Source organism: Archocentrus centrarchus, chromosome 24, assembly GCF_007364275.1.
Source record: "Archocentrus centrarchus isolate MPI-CPG fArcCen1 chromosome 24, fArcCen1, whole genome shotgun sequence".
NCBI classification, from domain to species: Eukaryota; Metazoa; Chordata; class Actinopteri; order Cichliformes; family Cichlidae; genus Archocentrus; species Archocentrus centrarchus.
In genome coordinates this window covers 11,306,361-11,315,240 of record NC_044369.1, presented here as the reverse complement: position 1 = coordinate 11,315,240, position 8,880 = coordinate 11,306,361, and the positions used below count along the sequence as shown (strand labels likewise).

Genomic DNA, 8,880 nt, shown 5'->3' with positions numbered 1-8,880 from the left:
AACTTTCCAATTTTCATATTCATGCAGAAAAACACATTTCACACTTCTCACTGCAGGAAAGAACAACTGTGAGAAATTGATGTATCTTAAAATATTAAGGCAGTCAGGGCTGATAATCATATCAGCTTTTTTATTTCAGTTTTTTACTGTGTATCACACTTAATATGAAGCCTGGTAATTAGTTTACGTTTTGCAATGTATTATGTAGATATAGATTTCCATTTTTTTTTTTGTGCATTTCAAAATATGTCAGCACTTTTCTTGTCAAAGTTTCCTCTAAGGTAACTGCTGTCTAAGCTATCAAAATGTTATAAATATAAAAATATGGATGTAAAAAGTTTATAAGGTAGCACATTTTGGGGGGTTTTTTGGTGCAGACTTGCATCTCAGGTGAGTGACAGTACATTACAGCACTACACAACATCATGGACACCGATACACTGGCAAAGTATGTTTGCTGTTTCAGCAACTTTCCAAACTTAAAATGACCACATGCTGCAGAGGTCCTGTACACACTCTGATAAGCTATATAGAAGTGCGGCAGTAGCAAGTGATGCACCACTGTTAAAGAAAAAAAAAAGAAAATGTGAAAGTGCTATAGAAGGGATATCATGGTTGTGGTCAGGTTTACATCCACTCATCGTGGACATGAATGTCATGGTAATGTGGGGCTTTCAGTGAGTTGTGTCCAAGTTTCAACCATCTAGCTGTTGACTTGTGGTGAAGTTGAAGAATTTGCAGGTAGTCCTTCATTATTCCATCCACATGATGCTGCCAACACCACGCTTGATAGCTGGTACAGTGTTCTTAGGTTTGAAGGCCTCACCATTACTCCTTCAAACATACCACTTGTCATTGTGGCCAAATAGCTCAATCTTGGTCTTGTCTGACCATAAAACCTTTCTCCAAAAGGCATTTGGTTCATCCATGTGTGCAGCCGCAAATTTCAGCTGAAACTTGAAGGTGTCCATTTTAGAGCAGAGGCTCATTTCTTGCTTGACATCCTCTCAGTCCATGGCAATGTAAATGCATCACTGTGGACAGCGACGCTGGTGTTCCAGCAGTTTCCAGTTCATGACAGGGTTGAGCCTCTGTGGTTCCTGGCCTTTTTTCTGGGTCTTCCTCCAGACTGGCTTATGGCCATACCGCCCTGAACCCCCTCGATCTCGTCTGATCTCGGAAGCTACGCAGGGTCGGGCCTGGTTAGTACTTGTATGGGAGACCACCTGGGAATACCAGGTGCTGTAAGCTTTGTGGGGTGGCTGTAGCTCAGTAGGTAGAGCAGGTCACCTACTGATTGGAAGGTCAGCGGTTTGATTCCAGGCTACATGCCAATGTATCTTTGGGCAAGATACTTAACCCCAAGTTGCTCTCCGACGCAACCGTCGGAGTGTGAATGTGTGTGAATGTTAGATAATTAAAGCACTTAGCTTAATTAATCATGGAAGTGCTTGTATGAATGGGTGTGCATGGGTAAATGTAAAACGTGTTGTATAAGTGCTTTGAGTGCTCAGACTGAGTAGAAAAGCGCTATATAAGAACTAGTCCATTTACCTTAGTGACGCATCGAAATGACATTCATGCCCATAAGTGCACAACTGTATTATTTAATAGGAACAATGAGCATTAATTATAAGGAGCATCCAAGTCCATAATAATCAACCCATCCATCAGTTTTAACTTGTAGCTCTGTAGATGGACTTTGAGGCTCTAAAATGTATTTATTTTGAAGGTTTAATTAACACAGAGAGATTTCTGTTCTGTCTGTCTGCAGCACCTGGCCAAGAGGCTATTTATCATTTTCATGCCCTGTACAGATGTTGCAAAGTCACAGGACAGAATATACATCACCTTACCTCCTTTTTTATTTTGTTGGAACTGCTAAGGTCATTAGATGAGACTGGCACTATGACACCATAATACACTGCTTACAAAAAAGGAGGCTGGGGATGTGGGGGAGTAACTAGGGGGCCAAACTGAAAGGTAAAAACTGAAATGCACATAAATAAAATAGACAAAAAAGGCACATCACACACACACAAAATACTGACTCCACCCGTCCACCACGGTCCAACAAAAAAAAAAAAAAAAAAAGTCTATTAGGAAATTCTGTCCAATCAGTTGACACACTCATAACTGCAAAAAGAGTATCGATACTGTCTCTTCTCCCTTTTAATGGTGTTTCTCCCAGTGCTGAAATTGATTTTTCTATTACCAACTGACTACCAGCCCTGCCACTAGCAAATTTTGTTGTCATCTTTTTACCTTTTTTCCCCACCAGGCAGCAATCCGCTGTTTCTTTTCTCAGGTGGTTTAAAGACTGAATAAAAAGACTTAATCATCTTCAGTTTTCATAGACGTCAGAATTGCTAGGAAGGTCTTGTCTTGGATTTAAGGTTGCTCTCTGGCTTGTACTCGGCTTATCTCTCTATGAGATATGGTCAGACAAAGTCAAATACTTTCACTACACAAAAGGAACAGAAGAAAAATCTCCCCAAAATTGAAGAGGTTGAAGAGCGAACTGCTGCAGATTTAAGTTGCGTTAAGACACAAGAACTGGGAAGACAGGTAGATTAAAACAATCAGAGTAATGGGGAGATAATTCATTAAATATCAGCCTTTGCAGATTAAAATTCTACAAAATAACTTTTTTTTTTTTTTAATCTTCTCTAACCACAAGCATTTTACTTCAGCCTACTACTTGTGTGGGAAGCCATTAAGGCAGCTTATAGTAATACCATAAGCTGTATGGTGTATCTCAAGATCTATGATTCATAAATTACTACAGCATATTATCGCACGTGTTCATATCCTGCTGTTATAATTGCTCTGAGAACCAGCATTTATATCTAGGTTGAATTTAACGTTGTGCTCCCGTACTGTTTCACGGATGCTTTCGGTGACCCTCTAGAAAAATACAAATCTTGAGTTATCTAAGTTTTTTCCACAGACTATATAAAACACTGTGACACCGCCCTGTGACAGCTCAGAAAGGCTCCAGCCTATCACTGTAACTCGGTAATACCATGTTTCAATATGGAGGATTACCTGTGGTGTGGCACCACACGCTTATTGGCTAATAGGTTATCAATCACAAGTCATTACGAGTCTACGGTTTCACAGTCAGACCCACTCCTCCTCATCAAGTTTGTCGTTTGGCAACTGAGATGGTGACGGCAGAAACGCTCATGTCGAGGCTTCAAAATGAGTCTTAAGAAACTAATTGTGTGACGTCACAGTGGCTACGTTCATCTTTTATGCCATCTGTGGTTTTTACCTTTGTCCGCATTTTTAAGGTCTAAATTTCTTTCGCATTTTGAAGGCTTTATTTTACACTCACGTAAATGGGATGTTTTATATTTGTAGAGACGTGAAAGCCTACAGAAACAATTTAATGACTTACATCAGCATCCTGGAGGACCACTCTCACCTTGACCATTACATCCTCAAAATAAGGTGAAGACTCTAAGCAATATTTTGTTACAGTTTGCATTTTTTATGAATCAAATGTCAAGAAGAAGAGTTGAATCATAAATCTCAGAGCATTTTCATGAGTAAGCCTCCCCAACACCTCTTGGAAAATGAGATTTTGTCACTGCCAGTGAGACATTCCCAGCTGAAAACAAAGTAACTGAAAACCAAACACATTAACTTCTGGTAGGAGACATGATTCATCCTGACCTCTGCTTCAAGAGGTTTTGTACAACCGTTAAAAAAAAGACATACTAATTGCACCTTTGCATAATTACCCACACAACCACAAGGGGTTGCTTGGTAAACAACGGGCATCATAGCGCAGTATACGATGCTTCAAATTATTGGTTAACCTGGAGCTATGTGGGGAATATAAGGCCCCGATAACATGACTTTGAATGAATGTTTTCTTGTCCCTACAACATGATTAATACATGCTTACACACACACCTCAGGGCCTTTCCCCCCACCAGACAGACTCCTGGGAATCCCGAGGCCGAGGGATCCAGCCTCTCTGTGAAGTCAGCACTTTGGTGTCAGATCAAATAATTGGATTCCCATTTGTCAGCAGAACACATGTTCACCCCACACTCAGCAGCTCACAGCAAGAAAGAGGAGAGGTTAGAGGGCAGGACTTGTGAGACAGGACCTGAACGTGCTCTTGCACGACTTCCCAAGCACAGAGATATTACCACCAAATTATTTTTGTCCAGTGTAATACTGCACTGAAAGCTAAACAGTTCTTCATCCACCCCCCCACCCCCCCACCCCATTTTTTTTCAGTGTTTCACAAACAGAACTGAAAATATCTGATTATTTCATTTTTAAAGTAAAAGATAATCACATTGGTCTAATTTGAGTGGATGCCAGCACATGGAGCAGTTAAAACTATGCAATAAATCATTTTTGCATGACCCCCCCCAGAAACTAAAGTCCAATAGTCAAAAATAAATAAAATATTGTTTTAAATGCCTCAGTGAACCCTTTAAGGCTAAAGACAAACGACATAAATACTGAGAAAGAGCGGAAACTGCATCTGATTGCTGCGCATAAATTAACTTAATAGCTCCATTAAGGCCGTCACGTATTTTTGCGGTAATCTGATATTCATGTTAGTGCAGGTTTGCATGATTTATTTGATAATCAGGTCTGTCTGGCTGCCTACAGGGCAGATCTTCACACCTCAGCACAGAGGGGAAAGTAGAAGCGTTCACAGCTTGTTATTGGTTGTCATGTTGCTGAATTTATTTTCATTTTCTTCCTCCCCTAGCAGAGCAACGCTTCCCTGCCATCATTTAGGCTGCAAAAATATAGCAGCTTTGGATGGTGGTGGAATCCATTTACCCAGGTAAAACTTACCTGCTGTTAATTCTGTAGGATTTATTCCAGCTGCCAGGACACATTCATTTAGCTGTACATTATTTGTGGCTGCTGCGGTGCTGTGTTTGGGCAGATATTTGCAGCGGTTGTACAGTGCTGTAGTCATGACAGTGTTGACTGTGGGAAAATAAATCCACACAGCTCACATTTTAACGCTCCTTTGTTTGAGAAGTTGTTTGGAGGCTGTTTGAATGTAAAGGACAGATACAGAGAAAGTGTAGGTTTGTAGAGATGGACTGCAATTACCTGTCACGCACGTATTTGACGAGAGGCACGCACGTCATTGCTGTTTGGCGCATTTTTAAAGTGTTGTGCTCAGCTGTGACTTCTCAGGTCAGTGAGCTGAGGCGACGCAAGAAACAGCAGCAGTTAAATTAGTGAGGTAATTGAGTCAGAGAGCATCTGCGCGCACGCACCCTTGCAAACGATTTGTGGGTTGCCAGGTTGTGACACAGAGGCTGTCGCTGTATGTGACTTGTGGGGAGCATGTGTAGATTTTGTTGCATGGATCATATGGCAACTTGGGAAATGTAAATCTTTCTTCAATTTAGTCTCTGGTGAGAGTTTACCTTATTCCACAGTATGTTACAGGATGCATTTGACATTACTCTAGGGGTTTTTTTTTTTTACAGTGCAGATGAAATTAAATGATAAGAACTATTTTGTTGAATTGAATTATGAAGTAATTCCCCCTGTCGCCCTCTAGAAGCCAGTGTGGTCATTATTGTATCAGTTGACCAATCAGCGAGTACTACTAATTGTACTAATTGTGTTGATCTGTGTGGCTGTCTGGTTACAGGGGCAACAACTGCAAAGCATTGTTGACAGCTCTCCACAGCTGTGTGCGCACCCGCGCACAAGTGAGCATAATCGGAACCTTCACCGGATATCAGGCAGAATCATCAACTCTTCACTTTCAGGTCTGGCTTTGCCACATCTCACAGTTTCCACGGGGAGGAGGGCTGGTTTCCACTTGCTAACCATATCCACCTGAATATGTAAAGGCAACAATAATGCACAGATAGCTAGCATATTGATTTAGCCTTAGTAAAATCAGCATATTTTTCCATTTGACGTTCAGCAGCAGTGCCTCAGGGGTGCTACAAATCAGCGAGCACCAGCTTTTAAAGCAACCCTGTCATGGAGCACAGCTTGAAAACAACGTTGATTCCTCCCATGGCAGTGGATGGTTAATTGTTAGTCCTCCCGTGTTTCCTAGACCATAATAAATAAATATATAAAGGAATTGTTGTTTCATGTCACATTCAGCCAGCTTCGTGGAGTGGATGGATCTGTGGCCTGGATTATGTAAAGTATAGACTAATGTGTGCCTTAAGGCTTCTCAGTTACTACAGATGTGCAACAGTGACTATTCAGCTGAAGCTTAATAATTTCACCAACTAATTTTTTTTTTTTTTAATATCTACATTTCACTTTTATCCATTCATCACTTATTGTAATTCTGTCCGAGCCAGCAAAACACTAAATTGCAACGTATCTTCAGACACCAGAAATGAATGCGCAGAACCAAGATATGGACATCAACTGTGTTCTGTAAAAATGCTTTATTAATTGCTTACCAAGTTAGTCATATTCCAGTAGAGCAATTATTATTATTATGGTTCGCTGAATTAAACATCACATTATTCAGTGTATAAAGCCAGTAGCCTTTATTATCAGATATAGGACTTCAACTGATGTAGACTTTGTTGGCTTGGATATATGGGCAGTATGTTGAAACTATTGAATCATTTGTGTGCCGCATATTTTATCTGCAGCTGCAAATGTGTGTGTTGAATGTGCTCCAGAGGGTGGGGGTCACATGAACTGGCATAATGATTAGATTGGCTCTTCAAAACAAACAAACAAACAAACAAACAAACAAACAAACACACACACACACACACACACACACACACACACACACACACACACACACACACACACACACACAGAAAAACATTCAAATATGGAGAATAAAAGGTGCACTTTGATTGGAACCAAACTTCTGCCTTATGGCAGTGTTGCACAAATACTGCGTCCAAAATTTGTTTTACTCTAATATTGTTTTTGCTCATAAATATTGCTCTTCATAGATTTCTGAGTGGCGCTGGAGTTCAAGAATTTATCATTTATCATAGTTCCCTAAAATATGCTCCAAAATTCCCTACATAGACTTAAATCATAGTCAAAGCATTTACTTTACAAGTGTGAGAATGACTTTTACTTCTCCAAAAGGTTCATAAATAGAATATCACAGACCGTGACAGTGAAGGATGATGCCAACTGTGTATTTCAAAAGGGAAATTATACCAAATGGGATGCTGCCATATGGAAACAATTTAATGTTATCAGTTAAAGAAAAACCTTAATGATCCATGCATGTTTGACTGAAAACTGCATCTTTACAGATCATCGCGGGCTGCGTTTATAATGCTTCAAATTCATGTCTGATCTGAGTGTTGGATTCTGGGTTTTTGTGACTGGGATGTAGATGGCAGGAGAAATATTGGAAATAAAATAAAATGTGAACAAATACAATTTCCAACATAAATCTGATAAACCTCAGTGGAAATATGGTTTTGCTCGGGGAAGAAGAAGCTCATTCACTTTAGATTATGTGTAAGAAATTACAGTGGCTACTACTGGAAATCTAACTCAGCAGGTAAAACCTGCACTGAGAGATGTTTTATTAGATTGCCATGGAGGGGGAAAAAAAAAAAATCACATTGTGTGTGGAAATGGTGGAACAAGAGATATTCTTAGTAGTTTGACAAAAGCTGGCACTTAGTGGTTGATCTGTGCAGGGCTTTTGGCAGAATTTGGACAGAGTGACTAAAGGGTGCAGTGAGAAATGCTGGCTCCTGTGTTGTCAGTGAGGCAATACTTGGATTTGGAGCTTTCCCAGCTGATGCCAGTTATAAGTTTCTAAAGGAAAATGGGGGGTTGGGGGGGTGGAATTTGTCACTCATGCAGTAACAGCTAGGCTCTCTTCTGTTTTATCTCCTTTTCACCAGGTTTTACCCTTAGCCTACTTAACCCCAGAAAAATGGGGTTCTAAATCTACATCAATCTCACCTTTGCTTTCTGAGCCGCCATCCCCATGTTCCCTAATGTTCCTCATGTCTTTGTTAAAGGAATAGTTTGACATTTGGGGATATATTCTTATTTGCTTGTCTTTTTGCCCCCCCCAGCTTCAGTTGAGAAAATCAAGACATTTCAGGTTTGTTTACCTAATATGAAGCTGAGATCAGGGGTCATTAAAACTGGGAAAATGAGTTAACACCCTCTAAAAGCTGAAGAAAACTTGCTCGCCTGCTCTTTAAAAGACATCCAAACATTGTTTAATCTGCACACAAACAAAAATGAAAAGCCGACTGCGTGATGTACGGGATGCTGTTTTGTGCAGCAAGCTGAAGATAGGGGAAAATGGGATTATGCAGAGATACTGTACCATACATTGCCTTTTATTGATATACACCAATAAGCCATAACATTAACATCAATAACAGGTGATGTGAATCACACTTTTGACAGAATGCTGCACTCATCCACACTAACAACTGCTCAGAAATGGCTCGAGGAGCACAATAAAAGACACTCCACATGAAGCTGAACGTTTCTGAACTTCTGCTGGAGAACCAGACCAAGTTTTTTTTTTCTTCCCTAGTGTGGCCAAGTGGTCACTTATAAGGATCATTGGTTTTCTATCTAAACAACTATATAAAATGCCTTGAGAGGCTGTTGTGATTTGGTGCTGTATAAATAAAATTGAATTGAATGTACTGGAACAAGCCTGATCCATGGAGCGTCACTTGCTGCAATGGGTTCTCACAATCCTACAGGTCAGAGTTGCTTCAGCAGCACAAGGGACCGTGGGTAACAACCTGCATTAATATTAGTCAGACATTTTGAATGGCCCGGTTGATAGTTGTAAATTTGTAATTGATTTAACAACACTAATTTGTACCTGAAATGAGATATAGATGAGATTCTGAGAGCTTAAAAAGGAACCGCTTCTGTTTT

The 8,880-nt window shown here is 40.2% G+C and overlaps 1 non-coding gene across 1 annotated transcript; it reads left to right on the top strand.

The window, feature by feature from the left end:
• The first annotated feature begins 1,132 nt into the window (after positions 1 to 1,132).
• Positions 1,133 to 1,251, top strand: LOC115774963 (5S ribosomal RNA). The gene has a single exon (XR_004019237.1). It is a non-coding gene; the product is annotated as a 5S ribosomal RNA (ribosomal RNA).
• Positions 1,252 to 8,880: the final 7,629 nt, after the last annotated feature.